Source organism: Diabrotica undecimpunctata, chromosome 3, assembly GCF_040954645.1.
Source record: "Diabrotica undecimpunctata isolate CICGRU chromosome 3, icDiaUnde3, whole genome shotgun sequence".
NCBI lineage: Eukaryota > Metazoa > Arthropoda > Insecta > Coleoptera > Chrysomelidae > Diabrotica > Diabrotica undecimpunctata.
In genome coordinates this window covers 60280367-60304042 of record NC_092805.1, presented here as the reverse complement: position 1 = coordinate 60304042, position 23676 = coordinate 60280367, and positions in this window count along the sequence as shown.

Genomic DNA, 23676 nt, shown 5'->3' with positions numbered 1-23676 from the left:
TCTCACCAGATGGTTCTGGAGCATCCAAAAAAGATATAAATACCCGTGATTTGGATTCAAGAGGGCAGTTTTTAGTCAGAAGTCAAGCAGTTTATTATAAAAGTTAGTAGAAGATAGACACAATTAATTAGTGAAGTCAATTGTTCACAGTTTTAGTAAGTCAGTCAAGCAGTTTAATAAGAAATATGAAAGTTAGTTGGAGATAGTCCAATTGTTTAATATAGTGAGTTAAAAGAAGATTAAAAATTATGCATATATTTAATGCACATTTATAATTATACACAAATAATTATTGAAGATTATAAAAGTATATTAGAAGAATATTGGATGGACATTGGAAGGAATTAAAATTATATTATGATTGGAGATTAGTATAAATCAACTTATAATAATTGGATATTGGTATATTGAAAAGAAGAATAAAAATAAATGGTGTTTGCTGGTGGTGTATAAATGCTGGTGAAGAAAACTATATCTTAAATTGGTAGAAGCTGATAATTGGAAAAAGTAATTTCACAAAAAACAAGGATAACTGAAGTACGAAGACATTCAGTGGTGATTAGAATCTATATAGTGGAAAACAGTTCATTTAGGCATTCAGTGAAAGAAAGGTACAAAATTTTGTTAATATAATTTAGTTAATGTCATAACAATTTCAATTTTGAAGCTAGTTTGTTTAAATTTTACATTGTCTATAGAATTTAATTAGTTTTATAAGAGTATCAATTTAAAGATAGTTTATTTTAAATTTACATTGGCTAGGTTAGATATATATGTGTGTTCCATAATAGTTATAATAAAGATAATTTAAAAAAGTACTTACAAGCTAATTCTTTGAGAACCGCGAAAAAAACCCTATATTATTAAAAATACTCATTGCTCATCATTCAAACAAAAAACATATCATAACAATTTGGCACCCAACGCGGTGGCTCTCTATTTAAAAGAATTAGTTTGGGAAGATAAGTGCTCTCATATAATTAAATTAATTATCAGTAGAAAGGAAAAATTATAGATTTTATTTTTAATTATATTTGAACAAGTAAAGTCTCAAAATGTCTCAAGGAAAGAAAGGTACAAGAAGCAAAAAGAATGAAGAAGATGTGGAAGTAGAAACACAACCTATACAAGAGGAGAGTTTAGTTCAAGTTCCACAAGATACTGCAGAAATGAATCCAGAAAGAGAGGAAAATGTCAATATGGCAGCTTTGATGTCATTAATGATGCAGATGAACAAGACAATGGAAGAGAATTCAAAAGAAATCAAAGAAGACATGAAAAAAATGGAACAGAAAATGGAAGAGAATTCAAAAGAAATCAAAGAAGACATAAAAAAATTGGAAGAGAATTCAAAAGAAGTCAAAGAAGACATGAAAAAAATGGAACAGAAATTGGAAGAGAATTATAGAAAATTAGAAAATAAAATAGAAGATAATAATAATAAAATTGTAAAACAAATGGATAAAAAACTTGAAGCTGCAGAGAAAAAAGTAGCAAATGAAATAAAAAGTATACGGAATGACTACAAGAAACGGATAGACAATGAGAGGACAGAAGTAAAGAGGATTATTCAAGATAATAAGATAGATATAGAACAGAAAATAGAGTTACAGAAATGTAACTTAGAAGTAAAAATTAACGAAGACAGGAGAAACACAGAAGAAAAATTAGACGATATACAACAAAATATCCAAATAAATTGTAATCAAATAAGAAATGTGGAACAGAAAATAGATGATATTTCACAAATGAGAGACATAGGGAGACCTTACTTAAATTTAACAAATGAGACTGGGATTAAATTCTCTGGTAATATAAAAAATTTGCATCCTAGAGTATACATAAATAGTTTAAAACATAAATTAAGATTTGTGAATAATATTAATGATATTAAAGATTATATTAGAATGACATTAAATGACAATGCAGCAACTTGGTTTGCTAGTATTGAGAATGATTTAGATAATTTTCAAACATTTGAAAATAAATTTTTAAATTATTATTGGGGTGAATTAGAGCAAGCCAAGTTTAGAGAAATTCTATATTTTGGAAAGTATAATCAAAATTTAAAATCAAATATGGTAGATTATGCATTGAAATTGATAACAGTTGCAAAATATTTAGAACCACCACTTAGAGAGGATGAAACAGTCTTAAATGTATCTAGACATTTTGATGCTGATGTTGTGCAAACCGTAACTGTACAAAATATTCAAACAATAGATAGTTTTATTAATTTTATTCAAAGAATACAAAGAGGCAATATGACAAGTAATAATAACAACAGAAAAAACAATAATAACTTTCAATATAATAAAAATGATAATCAACAATATAGACAATCATATAACAATAATACTAGGTATGGTGATAGTTTACAAAATTTTAATAATAATAACAGTAATCCAAATAGACAGAACTTTAATAATAATACTAGTTATAATAGACAAAATTTTAATAATAATACTAATTATAATAGACAACATTTTAATAACAATACTAATAATAATAGACAAGATTTTAACAATAGAAGAAATACAGAGCGACCTAACTATAACAGACAGGTAAATTGTGTTCGAAGGAATAGAAGCTGCGAAGACAGGGAACGAAATAGTACAAGGCAAGAAAATGTGAGTAGAAGTCATAGTAGGGAAAGACATAGTATATCAGATCCAAGTGGTCAGATACAATCTGACAATTCTAATAATCAAAATTTTGTGCAGTAAACTTTCTGAATTACAAGTTAGGCCATTGCTATTATGAAAAACCTTCTGAATTTATTTCTTTAGATGAAGATAAAATTATTGAATCTATTAATTTAATTTATATAAATGCTTTGGCCAAAAATAAAATGATTAAGATTATGATAGATACTGGTTCAGAAAGTACTTTAGTCTCGGAGAATTTTATTTTTAATACATTAAAATTATCAGATATAATAAAGATTCCAAAAATTAAAATTGTTGGTGCAAATAATAAGAAGTTGGGTGAAATTGATAAACTAGCCAATTTTAAAATTAATATTCTTAATAAAGAAATTAATATGCAAGGATTTATTGTCAAGGATTTATGTGTTGATATATTAATGGGAAATGATGAATTGGAAAAGAAGAAAGTAAAGATAGATTTTAAAGAAAAAATGGTAACTTTGGAAGGGCAAATAATTAAATTTATGCAGAAAGATGAGGTAGAAGAAGGAATAAGAGTTGATAGGATATTATTAAAAGAAAATAATGATGTTTATGAAGAAGAAATGTATTTTGATGATAGGGAAATGTCCCAGAAGAATGTAAAGAATAATTATTGTAGTGAATATTTAAGGAATGGAAATTTTAAGCAGATGGATGCCTACGAGGCGGAGTGCGTAAAATTGGAAGCAAGGAATAATGAGTACATATTGAAGAATAATGTGATTTGTAAAGAAGATATGATGAAAGTTTTAAATTGCCCTGAAGAATATAAATCAATAGTCATTTCCATATTGCAGCAACACAAGGGACTTGTCAATAAAGAAAATAGAATTGCACAAAATTATATCCATAGTATAAAAGTTAAAGAAGAAAAAGATTTTAAAACAAAATCATACCCAATACCATATAAATACAGAGAAGAAGTAAACAAAACAATTAATAATATGTTAGAAGATGGGATCATTGAGAAGGCAGACACACGTTTTATTAACCCCATAGTAGTAGTACGAAAAAGATCAGGTGAAATCAGGTTATGTTTGGATGCAAGGAATATTAACAAGATTACTGAAAAGCAATTTGAAGCACCAATGAGTATAGATGGAATACTAGGAAGAATTACAGGAATGTCATTTTTCACTAAAATCGATTTACAGCATAGTTTTTGGTTAATACCACTTGAAAGAAAAAGTAGACAGTATACAGGATTTCAGATAGATGGAGTAGTATATCAATTCAAAGTAGTACCATTTGGACTTCAATCATCTTGCAGTGCTCTATGTAGATGTCTTCATGATATTTTAGATCAATATGAACATTTTGTAATTCACTACATTGATGATATATTAATTTTTTCTAAAACGGCTGAAGATCATGAGAAACACCTAAAAATTATAATAAATAGATTAGACAAAGTTGGACTAAAAATAAATCAAGAAAAATGTACATTTTTTCAAAAGGAAGTCATATATCTAGGTTATAAACTTAATACTAAGGGAATCGAAATGGATCCAGAACGGACACAAGTCATTCAGGAATATAAAACACCACACAATTTAAGAACTTTAAGAGGATTTATTGGAATAATTAATTATTATAAAAGGATGATACCAGATCTAAGTATAAAAGAAATTCCATTACTTGAACTACTGAGAAAAGGTGTAAAATGGAGATGGGATCAGAGAAGAGAACTAGCATTCCAAGAAATTAAAAACATTTTTCTGTCAAATTTGAAAATATACTATCCTGACTACACACAGCCATTCATATTAAGAACAGATGCATCAATAGAGAGATTATCAGGGGTATTATTACAAATACATGATGGGGTCGAATACCCAATACAATTCATTTCAAGAATTACAAAGCCACATGAAAAGGGTTACTCAGTTTCAGAATTAGAACTAGCAAGTATAATACACTGTGTCACAAAATTAAGATTTTATTTGTTGGGTAATGAATTTACAATAGAAACAGATCACCAAGCTTTAACGTGTATATTAAATAACAAATATGGAAACAGTAGAATACATCGGTGGAGTCTAATACTTAGTGAATACTGCTTTGAAATCAAATACATTTCTGGAAAATCCAATATAGTGGCAGATGCTTTATCAAGGTTAGAAAATACATCACAAAAAGGGCAGCGAACAATAAAAATTGGATTAAATCAATTAGTAGAAAGTACTGGATTATATTCTAAAGAAGAAATTATAAGAGATCAGATCAATTTGAGTGAAAAACAAAAAGTCCTTAGGAAAGATGGAGTATATTATAAAATAATAAATGGTATAGAAGTATATGTAATAACTAGAACTTTAGCAAAGAAAATATTGAAAAATTTACATAACAATTATATGCATATTGGTTCAAGAAAGCTATGGATGCTATTTAGGAACAATTATTTTGCAAAGAATGACATAAGTATAGCAAAAGAAATTACTACCCAATGCCCAATATGTCAACTAAACAAAGAAAAGAATTTCAAAAACCAGAACACATATAAATCTAATGTTGTATATGAAAAACTCAATACAGTTTCCATGGATTTTATTTCAAATTTAGTTCTCAGTCCAACAGGAAAAAAGCATATACTAGTGATAGTTGATTTATATACAAAATTTATTAAACTATATCCGTGCTCCAGAACAAATGTTAAAACATTAAAATTATATATTAATCAATTTTTCGAAGAAATAGGACCATTTAGAAATTGCATAATAGATAATGCTACATATTTTAACAACCAAAAATTTCGGACATTTTGTGAGAAAAAGGGAATCAACATTCATTTTACAAGTATCAGACATCCTCAGGCAAATCCTGCAGAAAGATATATTAAAGAAGTTATAAAATATTTAAGGATACTGTGCCAAAACCAACATGAAACTTGGCAGCAACATATACCACAAGTAGAGTATTTTTTAAATAATACACATAATTTGAATACAGAGGAAGTACCAGAATATTTAATGTTTGGCCATATAGGAAACAGAAAGTGGATTAGTGAATATAATCAGGATATGTTAGAACAAGTAATGCAGAAAGTGAATAACCGAATTAGGAGGAAAGCTGAAAAATATATCAGAAGACAAAATCGAAATATAAAAAAACCAATCACATTTCAAAAAGGAGACCTAGTGTTAATTCGTTCACTTAGAAAAAGTAATGTTAAAGAAAACCGTTGTAAGAAATTACAACCAATGTTTGAAGGTCCATATACAATTGAAAATCAGAATGGAATAAATAGTTATGTATTAATAGATGCGGAGAACAGACTAAGAGGCATATTTCATATCAACGACATTTTTCAATATCATGAAGAGATTGAATAATGTTTTCTATACCTTTAACACAAATATAATAACACTAATAACTTAATGATAGATCCATTTCATAGATAGATGGTAGATTTCTTTGTTGTGAATCAATTTGACATCATACTTGTTGAATTTTGTATATATGGAAATTAATTTGTACCCTAAAAATCATAATTTGGGGTTAGACACAAAATTGATACTATAATTGCTATAAAAATGTCTTTCTAATATAATAAAGTGAAAAAAACTTACCAATTTATATTGATGAAAGTTATTTTGAATGGAAATACTTCCTAGATTTTGTCTATAAATAAACAGAACACAATATAGATTATATTTTTAATTAAGGTTATATTTTATTCTCTGATATCGCATCCATTGCCCCATTTGACATGACAGTTTGACCATAGAATAGCCGAACTGTGCTCCGTTGTTCTCTGCTTTGACATAGACAGCGAACAGGGATGTATTTAACACATTTTAAATAATAAAAAAAAAAAAAAAATTGAATTATTAATTTATTAAATTTAATAAGGTATGAGAAAATTAATATTTAAAAAAATAATAAGTAAATTATTTATTTTAAATATTATTTTGGGGTATTGATACGATTAGGGTTTATAGAAAATAATTTATAAGTTATATACTACATAATATTAGTATTTGATTATTTTAAATAAGTTATATACTAGAGAATTTAATAAAAATTATTTATGTGAGGGTATTTTTAAGAAATTAGCATATAATAATTGTAAAAAGTTGTATTTTAGTAATTATAATGTGGTAGATATATGTAAGTGAGCCATGTGACTAGGCAACCAACTATACAGTGAGTGATAGACAGATATTTATACTCTGAAGTGACGTTTAAGAATATTTACGAATATAAGTGGGGTTATAATAATATATTGTTTGAAATGTGTATTTTATTAAATTAGAGTGTTAGTTACTAATTTGAATTTTTATTCTGATCTGAAAAGCCTAAATGTCAACAAAATTATCAATGGAACATTAACGAATTCTCCAGAGTGCAGAGTGTGACCATTGTTTACAGTCGAACATTCTGGAATAATGATTATGGCGGTGGATCGAACAGATATTTTTTCGAGAACATCTATATAGAAATTAATAGAACGAATGGAACATGATTTCTCACCAGATGGTTCTGGAGCATCCAAAAAAGATATAAATACCCGTGATTTGGATTCAAGAGGGCAGTTTTTAGTCAGAAGTCAAGCAGTTTATTATAAAGGTTAGTAGAAGATAGACACAATTAATTAGTGAAGTCAATTGTTCACAGTTTTAGTAAGTCAGTCAAGCAGTTTAATAAGAAATATGAAAGTTAGTTGGAGATAGTCCAATTGTTTAATATAGTGAGTTAAAAGAAGATTAAAAATTATGCATATATTTAATGCACATTTATAATTATACACAAATAATTATTGAAGATTATAAAAGTATATTAGAAGAATATTGGATGGACATTGGAAGGAATTAAAATTATATTATGATTGGAGATTAGTATAAATCAACTTATAATAATTGGATATTGGTATATTGAAAAGAAGAATAAAAATAAATGGTGTTTGCTGGTGGTGTATAAATGCTGGTGAAGAAAACTATATCTTAAATTGGTAGAAGCTGATAATTGGAAAAAGTAATTTCACAAAAAACAAGGATAACTGAAGTACGAAGACATTCAGTGGTGATTAGAATCTATATAGTGGAAAACAGTTCATTTAGGCATTCAGTGAAAGAAAGGTACAAAATTTTGTTAATATAATTTAGTTAATGTCATAACAATTTCAATTTTGAAGATAGTTTGTTTAAATTTTACATTGTCTATAGAATTTAATTAGTTTTATAAGAGTATCAATTTAAAGATAGTTTATTTTAAATTTACATTGGCTAGGTTAGATATATATGTGTGTTCCATAATAGTTATAATAAAGATAATTTAAAAAAGTACTTACAAGCTAATTCTTTGAGAACCGCGAAAAAAACCCTATATTATTAAAAATACTCATTGCTCATCATTCAAACAAAAAACATATCATAACAATACATATATATATATATATATATATATATATATATATATATATATATATATATATATATGTATATATATATATATATATATATATATATATATATATATATATATATATATATATATATATATTATATAAAATTAGTATTTCTTGGGTTTAGGTTCAATAAGTACTGTTAAATTTGGAACTAAACTTTATTGTCCATTGAAATCAACGTTTCGGCAGGAAACCCTTGCCTTTGCCAAGATTTTAAAATGTACAAGATTAGGAACAAGAAGTTATTGTAAAATAACTTGACACTGACATTAATGAATTGACTGAATTGAAATAAAATTGATATCTGGTATCTCATCGTTTAGAGAAGCTTAGAGCAGCTTAAAGACTACATATTAAAAAGAAAGAAGAAAATGTTCTTCAATTAAATTTATTATTACTTAATATCACAAGCACAAACAAAATCACAATTTGTCGTATTTTATAAAATATATATATTATTTTAATGTACTTAAAATTTTATTACTTAAAAATTTACATTTTTATTTTAGGAATTCCAAAGTAATAACTATAATTTCAAAACAAGCAATTTGCAATTAAATTTAGCCACTTAAATCTTAATTGCACAATTTTCAATCAAAACTCACATAAGCTGCAAAACGTAACGTTCAGGAAACACTAATTTTAAATGGACGTGTACGAACTCATCACTATATAGCCCCTCATAAAATTATTAGACCCTCGGAGATATAGTAAACTGATCACCGGCATCCTTTGGAGATTGGTAAACTCATCACCGCAGATAGGTAAACTCATCACCGGGATTTTTGCCTGGTTTCTAATGCGAAAGATTGCCTCTTACCTGTGTCGTCTCCGGTGTAATTAATAAACGTATGAAAAACTGATTGCAACTTGGTGCAAGTTTCCATGTTTATTAATTTGTCCAACTATTGCGCAATATGGTGTTATATTGCGTAGTTGGCCGGTACGCTCTTATTGTGGCATTATCTTGAAGAGACAATGCCATTATGGTTGTATTAGGTGGTGGAAATAAAACACATTCTTTCTAAGAAGAAAAAAACTCAGCTTCAGAGTCTTAGAAAGAAACAGAGCCCTTCGAGCAAAGTGCTCTAGGGAGCTACCCTACACGGGTAAAACACACACTATACACTGTACTGACTTGACTCACCCGAGATCCGAAAATGTCCCATATTTAAAGATATGGGACATTTTCTGTTATACTTCTCGTTTATGTGATAATTTAATAAATTCATAAATTATTTTAAGTAAGTTGCTTTAAAATTTAACTGAGATATTAATATGTCTCACGGTGTGGCCTATTAGACGTATCTGCCAATCTAAATTGTTTTGAGATCTAAAAATTTAGTTGCATAGGATTTCCATAGTGAACTTTAAAATAAAAATATTTCCCAACCATGAAAATCAAATAACGAAGTAGTCCCAACTTCGTTATTTGATTTTCATTGCATTTTTATATTTCTCATTGAATTCTCGAGATAATTTATTAAGCATACATTCGGTCTAAGTCTTACCGTTTTGGCGTTATTTGACTATTTTGAAAATAATACACGATTTTGGACAGTTAGTAAATATAAAATATCTGAAAAATAGGAAAAGCTAAAAACTTGAGTGTGCTATTAGTGCATTGAAGTCGAAGGAAACCTAATTTTTTACACGTGCAAAGCTTTAAATTTTATGGCATCATTGGCGGAAATTTTTAAATTTGAAGTAATCAGCAATGCATTTATTATGACAGAATGTATCAAAATGCTTAAGTACAGCTTCCTGTACTTTATCTTTCAATGACTTGTACAAAGATCCCACAATTAGAGTGCTTTTAAAAGCAATATTTTTACATTTTTTGGTTAGTTTTCGCCATTATTTGTAGGAGTCAGATGAGTTGTTCATTTCATTTCATAAACATCATGACAACTAACCTCAATTAGTGTAAGATACAAAATAATTTTTATTCTGTAATTTGTACTAATTTTGTTTATTGTAGCACCCTGATGATGCAAATAGAGATTTGCGAATGCTTGGTAGTTTAAAAAGAGTACTTCTTTGTCCTATCTTCGGCTGCACACCCAAATATATAGTTGTGTTGAGACTTGAGAATACACTGATTTTTTTCTGTTTGATCAGGATTATTCGCGAAAACCAGTGCGAAACAACTAAACAAAAACGGTATAACATTTCTACTCACCAGTTGTATGACATTTAGCCTTACACCCTTTCGTCGCACAAGTCCACAAAAGGCAATTTGATTTTTTTAGAGTCTTTCGCAATCAATTGAAATTTGAAATTATTGATAACCATAATTTTTTGTCCGCGTTGGCTCAGGACGTAATAAATTAGCAGTTCACTATCCATGTTGAAGAAACAAGGACAAATAAAGAGAAATTTTTCTTTTCGCATGATTTTAGGTAACTATCAATAGAATTTTGTGAAATTCCCAAATAAAAACCAATAAATTGCAGTTGCATTTAAGACATCTGGATTTGGATTATTCTGTGAAATTACCAAAAACTAGCAGTTTGCTGGGATTTTATGGTCTATACCTGATCCAGGCTGCAGGTAGGCCAGTGATCAGTTTACCAATCTCTTAGGGTCTATTTTGAAAACCCTACTTTTATGACGGTGATGAGTTTGTACTATGTCCGAGGGTATTTATGGTAAATGGTGATGAGTTTACGTGTACCCTTTTAAATAGCTACGTTTGATTTTTTAAACACGTGCATAGTAAAGACTCGATAGACGCGAGGCTCCCATATTTACACATATCGACACTCGCAGCATAAACACGAAAACCCTCGTCGGGCATTACTTCAGAACAACCGCACCAAATTAGATAATTATTTTCAATTGCGTTTTTTATTATAAGGAAAACCTTTGTGTAACAGAAATTTTTCAAAAAATTGTACGAAAAGACTTTAAAAACAGTTTTTCTCTCCTTTTAAATCGCAATATAACTAATAGAAGGCGCCATACTATGACATACAAAGGAAGCTAGGATTAACAAAATATATGTCAGAACTGATAGATTGAGCAACAGCGATATACCACACTGAATATACCGGTTCTCGTTCACCGAAGTCAAGTAGTGTTGTTGTTGCCATACCTTTCTTTTTCGAAACAGCTGGACCGATTTTTATGAAGCTATACATGTGTATTCTATAGGTCTGAGAATAGGTTGTTATCTTTTTATCATATCCCTAAGGGATAAGGGTGGTTCACCCTAAATATTTTTTTTATTTTTTAAACAAATTTTTTGTATATTTTTATAATGTGGCATTATAATATATAGCCCTTAATTTTTACCCCTTTATTACTAACCACTTTTTTGATAGCCGTATTAGTGTCACAGAGTTAGTTGTCATACTTCTCCGAAATGGCTTGACCGATTTTTATGAAATTTTACATATATATTCGGTAGGTTTAAGAATAGATCGTAATATATTTTTCATACCACTTATTACCACGTTGTGGATATAACATTCAGAAAAAATGCTGTTTTCTTCCTCGAGAATGCTTTAAAGTCCGTCCACGGGAGTACTTCAACATAAAGTGGTCCAGGCCGATGAGGTTGGGTCGTCACTAGGTCATACATCTAATAATATAATTTTCCATTTCCGTAATTTAATTTCATTTCCAGTTATCTTCTATTTTGTTCGATTTTTATTTATTTATTCCAAGTTGTATGTTCATTATTATTTTCTTCTTTATAGGTTGTATTCGAGGTAAAATGTAAGTATACATTCTCGCAATGAGAATGCCGGCATCAAGGCATCGGTTACCATTTCTTAGATTAAGGAAGGTTAGATGATAATGAGAAAACACAGTATTTGTCACAGACACTAATATGTCCAGCAGGAGTCCATTTTCGGGTTACAAGCCATAACAAGAAAAAGAAATGAAAGCAAAGTGAAGTAAAGTAGCATTTTTTTTTTTATTTTATTTACACAATTTTTTATTTTTAATTTTTTTGTGATGTGGCATTAAGAAATATAATAGCCCTTAATTTTTACCTTTCTATTACTAACCCCCATTTTTTAATAGCCATATTAGTGCCACAGAGTTAATTTTCATACTCGTTCGAAACCTAGGCACGTGCCTAGGCAGCCTAGGCCTTGGTCCACCCCTGGGTAATGCTCTTAAAGGAAATAAAATTATTACAAGTAGTATTTCTTCTTCCGGTAGTTCCAATACCACATTAATTAATTCCAAGATAATTTTATTGGCTTTTGAGTAGTTTTTCACGTATAATCTCTTTACTAGATTTAAGTTAAACCATAATTTACTGGGAAGACCGATGTAAACCTCAACACTTTTTTTTTAATTATTAAACTTATCCTGAAATCTTGTACTGTTAATGTTATGGACTAACTTTTTTCATTACTGGAGTTTGAGAACGTAGTTAAAGATCTAATTCGCTTCCGGGGTATATAAAAGCAACCTCTGCTCACAAAATGTAGAATCAATCTAAACAAGCAACAAAGAAACTCCGAAAATCCAATTGAAACTTTACGTTATTCAATTTGGCGACATTGTATAAAATTAAACTTCCAAATTAATACCTAGAACATCATAGTAAGTCGGGAAAGGGCGAGACATAGACCCTCGACAACGGCTTTCGAAACAAACTAATTTTATTATATTCCATTATGTCTGAATTGACAAACACACAAGTGCCCGAATAATTTCGGTTTCCATTATGCCAGAATCAAATCAAGAAATAATCTGGTGTAATTTCCTTTGTCCACGGGCCGTCGCTAATGTTGTGATTGTGCTGTCCCGGGAAATTGTTTTTAATCATAAACAGAAATCTTTGTAACTTTTTAAGAAATTTTTATTAACCATGAAGTATATATACATAAACTTCAAATATTTAAATTGGTTACAATGTTACAGGGTATTTTAATACATCCTGCCAGATATCTTTTAATAAAAGCACCTTGTATTGAACATTTATTTGAACATTTTATTTATGTATATTGAAAAAATAAACAAATAATAAACTTTTGGAACTAAAATTTTAGGTAGTAATTAAAATTTATATTATAATACAATACAGAGAGCCACATTATAAGTGGGGTAGACTTTAATATCAACAAAAGACATTCACAAAATAATAAAAGTATAAACTCAGGAGTTATATGCTCTAATAATCCCAGTAAGATTTAGTTTAAGATAGAATATGAAGATTCTCTACCTAAATATACACCAAATGTATATGATATCATTTAATATTTCTTATTATTTTAATCTAATTAAAAAAAACCAACTTACGATCTTACGAAGTCAAATAATATTTATTTTAAAGCAATTTAATCATCAGTACATAAAAATTAAAGGAACCTATAAATCCTTAAATAATAAAATTATAATTATTTGTTTAAAATACAATAGCAAACAAAATTTCAATGTAAGAGGAACATGCTTAAATTGTTTTTATTTAACAATAAAACACTGAAAACTTTTGTTTTCAACACTTCCACAAAATTTATTTTAAATTATTATCACTACAGCCATCTTGGCCAGAGTGCCCGTCTCAAGTGATCTATTTTTGATTTTTTTGTCCATATTATATAATTTATTGATTTCCATAGATTCTAATAAAAATAGCTTAATGCCTTTTGAGGGGGCCTTGTAACTGGCTCCCTACATAAAAGGGTTGGAATTCTTTTGATTCCAAGCCTTACTTCAAAGGACTTGTGAGTGGATGTATCTCCATAGGTTTGGTTCTTCAGTGGCCGTTGAAGGATAAGGATTGTTAATGTGAGCAAATATAGCTCCAGAGAAGTAAAATCACTTTTAGTTTATCGACTTATAATTAACTATTTTTAGAGTAGAGAAGCCTCAACACGGCCGTAGCTGACTGTACAATATCAAATAATTCTTTCTTTATCGCACGTAAAGGAGAAAACCGTATTTATAAGAAAAATGCCCGATTTCGGCGTAGAGAAATATTTTATACATGAATTGAGAGTGTTTTAAAATGCACATGCCTCAAGGGCGGTGTGTGAGAACGAACTGATAAAATACTACTTGATGCGTAAAAGTGAATATTACCCCTCTTGTATTTAGGTGTGAAAACTATTTAAGAGGCTCTGGCGCCAATGAGTCGGGTATCTCGAGCAAACTTGATGAAATGACTATTTTACTTATTCTACACTAAGAAAAGTCTAAGGAATTATATTTTTATTTTATATTTTAAAACGATATGTTCATTTCTGGAACACCTTTATTTTGACTGTGAAAAATTTTAAATTTGTCATTAAAAGAATGATTATAATCTAGTAGGTGAAGTGCGAAAGTAAAGTCTGTATTTCTATTATTGAAAGCTCTTTTATGTTCTGCTATACGTTTGATAAAAGTTCTACCAGTTTGACCGAAGTTTTTGGACAGTCGCCACATTTAAGTTTGTATATACCGCTGTGTAATTGATTTTTCTTTTGGCTCTTGTGGTTTTTAATATCTTTGCCTAAGTTGTTGTTTGTTCTAAAAGCTTGTGTTATTCCCTTCTTTTTTATGTGTAACAACAGTTCATTAACAGAGAACAATTTATAGACAGCACTTTGTAACTAAACATTTCAAGCCGCTACTTGATTATTTCTATATAATTCTCATGTCGATAATTTGTACGCAGAAATTAACAACAAATTTAAGTAAAATACTGTAGATAGATATTTGTGAAACTGGTTTTTTAAATTAATAATTCAAAATTAAAGTTGGTTTGCTGAGATCGATTTATCGACATAAGTGTCGTTATTTGGATTACACCCAGAATTACTGTACCAAATATCGACATCTGTTTTTTGATAACAATAGCATAATAAAACAATATTTACATTAGAATTATTTACCAACTACTTATTTAAAGTCATATTTACTATATACAGAGAGTTTTTCATATAAAAATTATTGCACGTCATTCACAATTTACGACGTCAGAACCCCACAGCGTTGCCAAAACATCAGAATAGTTAGTAAGTGAGGAATTTTTAAAATGTCAACTATTTGTCTTACTGTTATATTAACAGTAAATACACTTAGTTTTAAGACTACTACAACACACTAAAATACATAAGAAAACAAAATTATATATTCTAAATTTTAAACTTTCCTCTTTTAGAGCAAAAAAGTCCCGCCATTATTTCTTGTTCAAATTATTATATCTTATATGAAAGCTTATCAGATTTCTATAGACTCTTCAGTTGTTTTGGCATAGCACAATCACAATACACAACAATAATTAGTTTTTAAAGCTATTAATCTAAATTTAGTATGTATTTATAAATACAATTTATTCTTCTTCTTCTTCTTCTTCAAGTGCCCTGTCCGTTGCGAACATTGGCTATTAACATGGCAATTCTGATCTTGTTTGAGGCGTTTCTGAATAGTTCGACCGATGTGAGCCTGAACCACTTCCTCAGATTTTGGAGCCACGAGTGCCTTCTCCTGCCTGGCCCTCGCTTACTGTCTATTTTTCCCTGGACAATCAATTGCAGTAGACGGTACTTATCGTGTCTCAATATGTGGCCTAGATATTCAAGCTTTCTTTGTTTAATTGTATTCACGATTTCTTTCTCCTTTCCGATTCTTTGGATTACCTCTATGTTGGTGACATGGTACACCCACATTTCGAATTCTTCTAGTTTTCTCGTGAGCGTCTCCGTCAGCGTCCAGGCCTCTACACCATACAGTAAGATCGGAAAAATGTAGCATTTAACTAGACGTAGTTTTAGAGGAAGAGACAAATCCCTGCTTATGAGGAGCTTTTTCATATTGCTAAATGCTGCTCTAGCTCGTTCTATTCTCGCCTTAATTTCTGTGGCCTGTTCCCATTTGGCATTTACGTTGGTTCCAAGGTACACATAAGATTCTACATTATCAATTCGTATGTTACTTATCCGTAACTGTCGAGCAGGCTGTTGCTTCCTGCTTAATTCCTATCTTATTGCTATCCTACAATTTAATAATACATAATATATTATGATCAAATTGTGAAAGAAATTAAAACATAAACAAAATTCTTACTCTAAAAAAGCGACAACACTTTAAACAATTTTGCCACACGCTGAACTGTGATTAAAATTTGAAGTATTCCCGTATCTATTGTCTATCTTGTCTAACTTGTCTAATAAATTGTCTAATCTATTTAATTAAAGTTATTATTTTGTGGAATAGTAGACTTAAAGAATTATTTCATAAAATTTATATTATTAATAATAACAAATATTTTGGTTATTTAATCAATATAATTCTAAGATTCCCAATATATGATGATTACATTTCTGAATATTATACCATGTTAACGCCTATGAAAGATCGAGCAGTTCCGTATGGGTTTCGTATTATTAGCTGTGTTAGGAAAATTTGATCTCTAAGGTTGACGTTCTGGAAATTTTAAATATAAGTGACGTCACTTTGTATAAATTGTGACGTGCAACGTTTTTACTTTAAAAAATTGTATATCTGCGTTATCGTATAGGTCCAAATCCAAGTTTTATTGGGTGTTTCAGAATATTATTATTGGCGACATAAGCACATATAGTCGATAAATGGTGCGTTTACCTTACAATGTTTTGACATTGTGACCATTCTTAAACCACATAATATTTGGTTCTGGCTTTGCTATCATTCGCATAAAAACAATGATATTTGATGCAGCCACTTTGCAGTTACGTAAGTAGTGAAAAAACTTTTACATTTGCACATGTATTATAGATTTAGGGTCAAAATATTGCATATTGTAGTATTATAAACGTTTTTATGTTATTAATTTTTTTAGACATAATATAATTTTAAATAAAGATATCTTCTGTTGAAGTGTTTTATGGATTTAAATTGATTGAATATGGAATGTTAGATTATGTCGAATATATGGACGACTACATCGAAGCGAGTGACCCCGTGCGCTTCCTTGATTGTGTATTTGTCTGATTAGAGAATCTATTGCAATTGGTTGAATGACTAATGTCAATGTCATAAAAAAATACGGATAACAAAATGAAAAATCTCAATTTTAATCATAATATTTAATTGATAATAGCAACAATTATAATAAAGCAATAAATCACTAACAACCATTATTGTCCTCATTAGTTCTCACAATAGGTATGTTCGTCAGAATGGTTGCTTGCTGAATTTGAACCCCTTCTTCCTGTATAGCAATTTGTAATTCTATAAACGAGTAGTAGCTGGGTTTCGCTGCACACTTAAGTTCGGCTCTAGCAGTCGAACAGTACGGACGCGAGTCAGCGAAGTGTGCTTAGGTGGGGGCAACTGTTGCGGAAAAAAAAAGTTGCAGAAGAAGCGACCCTCGAGATCACTCCCGAAGTAGCAGTCTCTACTCCTAAGCAGCCCAAACCACCGGCGATAATTTTGAAAACTGTCAACGAACATCAGAAGATACTGCAGCAAGCTGCAGCCATGAAAATAATCTCGGCAAATAAATTTGCCAGATCAGGAAGGTCTATTGTCATACAAACAAAGACCAGAGAAGACTACCTAAAAATGGTAAGACTTCTAGAGACATACAGTCCAGCTGTAGATTTTATCGCGTATCCTATAGATACCAATAAAATGAAGAGAGTAATCATAAGAGGATTATCGGCAAAAACCTACACCAATCTAATCCTCAACGAAATAATCAGCAAAGGAGTAGAGGCGACTAAGGTCATAAACATGATCTCGAAAAAGCCGGATAAGAAACCTTTCTCAATGTTTTTGGTAACCATCAAAGCAGAAGAGGACGCAAAGATAAAAAACATTTCTGACCTATGTTACATGAGGATCAGCGTGGAGGACGAAATGAAAACTAGACATGAAACAATTTAATGTTTCAATTGTCAAGGATTCTACCACAGTTCAAAATCTTGCCACTGTGGTTCAAAATGCGTGAAGTGTGGAGACAATCACCTTAGTAGCGAATGCGAAAAGGACAGAGCAACGGATCCAAAATGCGCTAATTGCGAACAAGCGCATACAGCGAACTATCGTGGATTCCCAAAAGCTCCCAAGAAGAAAGCCGCCCCACAACAACAAAGGACAAGGCCAATCACCAGCAGCAACACCAATAAAGGTGTTAGCTACGCTCAGGCTACTAAACAGCCTGAAAGCGTGACTAACGAGACAACAGCCACAAACGAAGCAGCAGCTCTCATCGCCAAATTCAACGCCGATCTAAATGCCAAAATGGCACATGTCACCAACATGTTAGATCAAATGCAACAAGTAATGACAGCCATAGGAAACATAGGCCAGAAATGTTAGTACACCAAACGGAAGATCTTCGCATTGGGTCATGGAACTCCGGCGGAATATTAAAAAAAATCAACCTTCTGGACGAAATGATAAATAGATTAGAGCTCGATATCGCAACCCTACAAGAAACCAAATTAGTTGAAAAGAAGAAAACAAAATTTCCCGGCTACGATATCTACAGGACGGATCATAGAGCGTTATCAGGTGGAACAGCCATACTTGTGAAAAAAGAAATCGAACATGAACACATCCCAACACCAGATGGACTGGTCACAATGGAAGCCACACTCATAAGACTAAAAGCCAACAACGACTCAATAAAAATAGTGTCTGCATATGTCAGACCTAACGAACCGATCCTAGATGAAGATTTGAGCCTAATATTAAACTCAGAAGAGCCAACCATAATAATAGGAGACCTTAATGCGAGATCTCCCAACTGATACGACAGGACGACCAACAACAACGGACGACGACTATGCAGCCATCTCGAAAACAGACCAAATACGTACGTGATCGGACCAACAGAGCCGACATGTTTTCACGGACAACTTCCTACTTACCTAGACATTGCAATCCTACACAACGTGGGTCAACAATATGAGACACACTCTCTAAACGAAGGCGATCCGACACACAACTTAATCGTCCTGACCCTGAGCGCAATAGAAACAAACTATTTGCAGCTCCACAACAGAAAAAAGACAAGTTGGCCAAACTACAGAAGAATTGTGAGCGAGAACATCGGTAATATCCCCACAATCAACAACATAACAGAATTAGAGGACAGTGTAATAAAACTAGAAGAAACAATTATCAACGCTATCGATGCCAGCTCCAAAACCGAAACTATAACTAGACAAAAAGCATCAAGCAGAAAAACCGGAAAAGAAGAAGAGCTTACCGCACTAGAACGGTAGAAGACAAAAGGATTGCAAATGAGCTAGATAGGGAAGTGAAAAAACAACTTTAAAATCATCGAAATGAAAGCTGGGACTCCTATATCGAAGAGTTAAATCCAAACAAATCTGCGTTCTGGAAACTATCAAAAATCCTACGAAAAGACAAAAAACCCATACCCCCTCTACACGGAGTAAATGGGATTGTCCACACAGAAATCGAGAAAGCAGAAGTCCTAAAAGACGAAATAGAAAGGGCGTGTAGAAACAACGAACACCCCAACGAAGATATAGATTTCGAAGAAGAGGTAGAGAGGACAGCAAGAAGACTAAAAAGGACAAAAGGCAGAATAGAGATACTTCATACATCTCCCGAAGAAATAAAAGAACTCATAAAGCAGACTAACGCCAAAAAAGCCCCAGGTCCAAACAATATCACAAACAGGACGCTGAAAAACCTACCTACAAAAGCTATTGTTTATATTACCAACATCATAAACAATATGCTGAAACTAAGATATTTTCCAGACAGATGCAAGGAAGCTCACATAATCATGATTGCTAAGCCAGGGAAAAATGGCACATTTCCTCAAAATTACAGACCAATCAGCTTACTATCATCAATAAGCAAGATTGCGGAAAGAGTAATTCTAAAAAGACTGAACGAAGAGTCTCAAGCATTACACACCATTCCAGAAGCTCAATTCGGTTTCAGAAGTGAACACTCCTGTGAATTACAGGTATTAAGACTCACAGAATTCATAACCAAAGGATTTAACGAAAAGGCATACACAGCAACCGCATTTCTGGACGTCAGTAAAGCATTTGACAGAGTCTGGCACAAGGGACTCATTTACAAAATGAATTCATTGGGATACAGCGAGGCGATGACATGTCTCCTTGCGTCTTACCTTGCTAACAGAAGGTTCCGGATTCGAATAGGGGCAACCCTGTCTAAAGTCGGAGCCCTGGAAGCAGGTGTGCCTCAGGGTGCCGTGCTGTCGCCATACCTGTATACCATCTATACGGCCGACACGCCAACAGAACCCAGATCTCTGTTAAGTCTTTACGCAGACGACACAGCAATAGCGGTTAGCTGGAGAAACCCGGATCATGCAGCTAATCACCTTCAAAGAGCACTAAATAGATTTCAACGATGGTGCATAAAATGGAAAATAGCCTTAAACCCAGACAAAACCCAGGCTGTAATGTTTAGTCATAGAAGAAGTGTACCAAACCGTGAAATCACGATAGACAACACCCCAGTAGAATGGAGTAACCAGGCAAGATACCTAGGAGTGTTACTTGACAAGAAACAAACATTCACGGAACATGTCAACCAACAGGTATACAAAGCCAAAGCGCTGAAAAGTCAGCTCTCAACGCTCATAGACAGAAGAAGCAAACTAAGATTTAAAACCAAAATCAGGGTTGCAAAGAGCATCATCATGCCAGTCTTAACGTACGCCTCAGCAGCATGGGGACACACCTGCAAGTCGAACAGAATGAAGATTCAGAGATCTCAGAATCAAATCATACGAGACGCCTTAAAAATACCAAAATACGTACCACTAAGGTACGTATTCAGAGACTCAGGACAAACCAGGATCTTACGGACGCTAGACGAAAGAGCATATGATATATTCAACGGACTAACAAACCACCCTAGTAGAATGCTAAGAGAGCTGACGAACTACAACGAAAACATCAGGACGGTACACAGAAGACCAAAGCAGCAAATAGCAAGATGTAGGAAGATCCCAAACGAATAACAAAGGATGTAATGGTGCATAGTCATCAAAACCTCAAGATGAAGAAAGATAGGATACCGACCAAAAAAATCTCTGGCGCAAGGGTACGCTTTTTCTTTTAGGTTTTTAGGTTTTTAGGTAGACATAAGTCCAATATACACCGGGGTGAGTGAGAGCAGTATACACTTGGGAATGCTCAAACCAACACACGCACACAAATAGGATTAAGGAAAAAAAAAGGAAAGAATTGTTGCCCAGGCATATTATAGTTCCGAAGCTCCAAGGAAGTCCACAAAAAACAAAAAGAAAAATAAAAACAAAAAACAAAAAAAAAACAAAAAAACAAAAAACGGTCTCTCTATCTAAATCACTATGGATTCATCCAATTCTAAAATCTTGCTCACTTTACATTTTTGTAACTTTCATTTTCAACACAGACCAAATATGGAGGGCCCATCTGGCTCTACATATACCGTTTCAACGGACTAGGCCCCTAAGGCGGATCAGGTGAATACTGATATTCTCGCGAAATCCGAGCACTGAGGTCTTGTGCGGCATACAAGGGCTCAGTGGCCGAACCCTACTCATAGAGTCGTCAGCCAAGGCTGGGGGCTCTATGGTCGGAACACACGCTTTTTTTCTTTTTGTTTTAGGGACTCAAGTCCCGAAGTCATGATAGAGTAACTTCAATAGAGTCAGTAATGTAAATCGGGAGAAAAGCCTAGATGTGGCTACCCCTACAGTTAGGTGGCATAACCACAATCATTAAAAACAGAGGGTGTTCCATTACCCAGGACACCTTAAGTAACTTTCAGATCATAAGCCTCCTCAAATAAGTCACACGATGAGGAGGGGTGGAGGATAAACCTGGGGGTCAGATAGGTACCACTTCGACTAGCGAAGTGTGACCGGTTTGATCTTCGGACATGTGGATCCCATTCTTAGATTGGTATACACATGTTCCTAGGGGCAGGGTTGATCACTGCGTGTGTGTGTGTGTCGCTGCACACTTCTTGTTGATAATTTCTGACAAGATAACAGCCAAACTGTTAAAAGTAGTGGGACAGGGAGATTTTACATGGACTCTGTATTACGAGAAAATATTTATTTATATGCACAATTTATTTTTTGTTTGAATTAATCTACTGTTTTAAGTAACAAATACTATATTTAATTAATCTATATACAAGTTTCCCAAATTTCACCTAACATTTGCAAATTTTAGTTTGCAGAACGAGGTTTTAAAAGTTGCATCAGAGTATATGGCATGTTCTAAATCAAAAGTTTGATTACTCTAGCATCGAAAAGCAATTTAGAATGGAAAAACAATCGGTAACTGAAACAGATGACCCTTTGGGTAAGGCGAACGTCGAATTTAAAAAGAGAGAGAGACATAAGTGTCTAAAGTTAGAGGGGTGTTTTATAGATAGATAGATAGGTACATAAGAAGAGTAAGTTTGAAAGTTTTCGGGCACCGATTCGACCCAGTTGTTTGATTTATCTTGTTAGCTACAGTGGCGGGAACATCAGTAAATAAATTAGAGAAATGAAAAGATTAATTAGGGAGAACATTAACTCGAATTCATCTTTTATTGATGTGTTTAAAACTAAAAAAAAAGATTATTTTATTTTTTGTTATTCTATTTTAATAATGACATTATTTAAAATATTTACAGTAACTTAAAATAAACCCAACTAGAAAAAAAAATTTAAATTTTTCTCTAGTAATATTTTATATATCTTATGGTATGGATTAGCATAACATTATGCTGATCAAATTATTTCTACTGTTAAAGATAATGACATTTATTTAGTCCTGACCCACTAGAGGAAGTGTAATGGTCATCGTAGTGTAGTGTTTTGTCCGTCTCAAAAGATCTCTGTCTCTGGTCATTTCCTTTAACTAATGCATAGGTCTTTAGTATATTCCAGTAAACGACTTTCCAGTAAAGTTCATCTCCAACAATTAAAATACTTTGGACATATTATGAGAGCAAACTCAGAAAATATGAAACGACTTATTATACAATGAAAGGTAGAAGGCCGAAGGATATTACGAGAAAGCTCACAAACAAGACGGACAGGATTTTATTATATGCTTGGAATAATTAATAAAACATAATATACAAGAAATAGAAATAATAAGACAAGAAACTACACAATAATAAAACTCAACATATTAATATTCAATATCTTCTTATTGCGCCGTCTGGTAACTATTTATATCCATAGATTTCTCAGCATCCGTCTGTATGTATACATTTGAAAGGCATCTATTCCGTTTTGTGTTTTGTTGTCCGAGTCCGTTGTCCAACTTTTGCAGCCGTACAGTAAAACAGAGAAAACGTAACATCTGATCATTCGAATTCTGAGCTTTAGACTAATGTCTGATCTTGTAAAAATGTTTTCATGATCATGAAAGTTTTCCTCGTTTGTTCGATTCTTGATAGAATTTTTTTTTTTTGGTTACACTGGCTGTTGATATTTGCTCCCAAATTTTTTATGAAAGTTACCTGTTGCCCTTTTACATACAAATGTACATTTATTGGTATCTTTGAAAATACTAGAATTTTAGTTTTGGAAATATTTAGATGTAAACCGAACATTTTGCTATGACGAACTACCGCATTTGTATTTTGTAGTTCTTGTGCGTCGCTTGCTATTAAGACGGTATCATCAGCGTA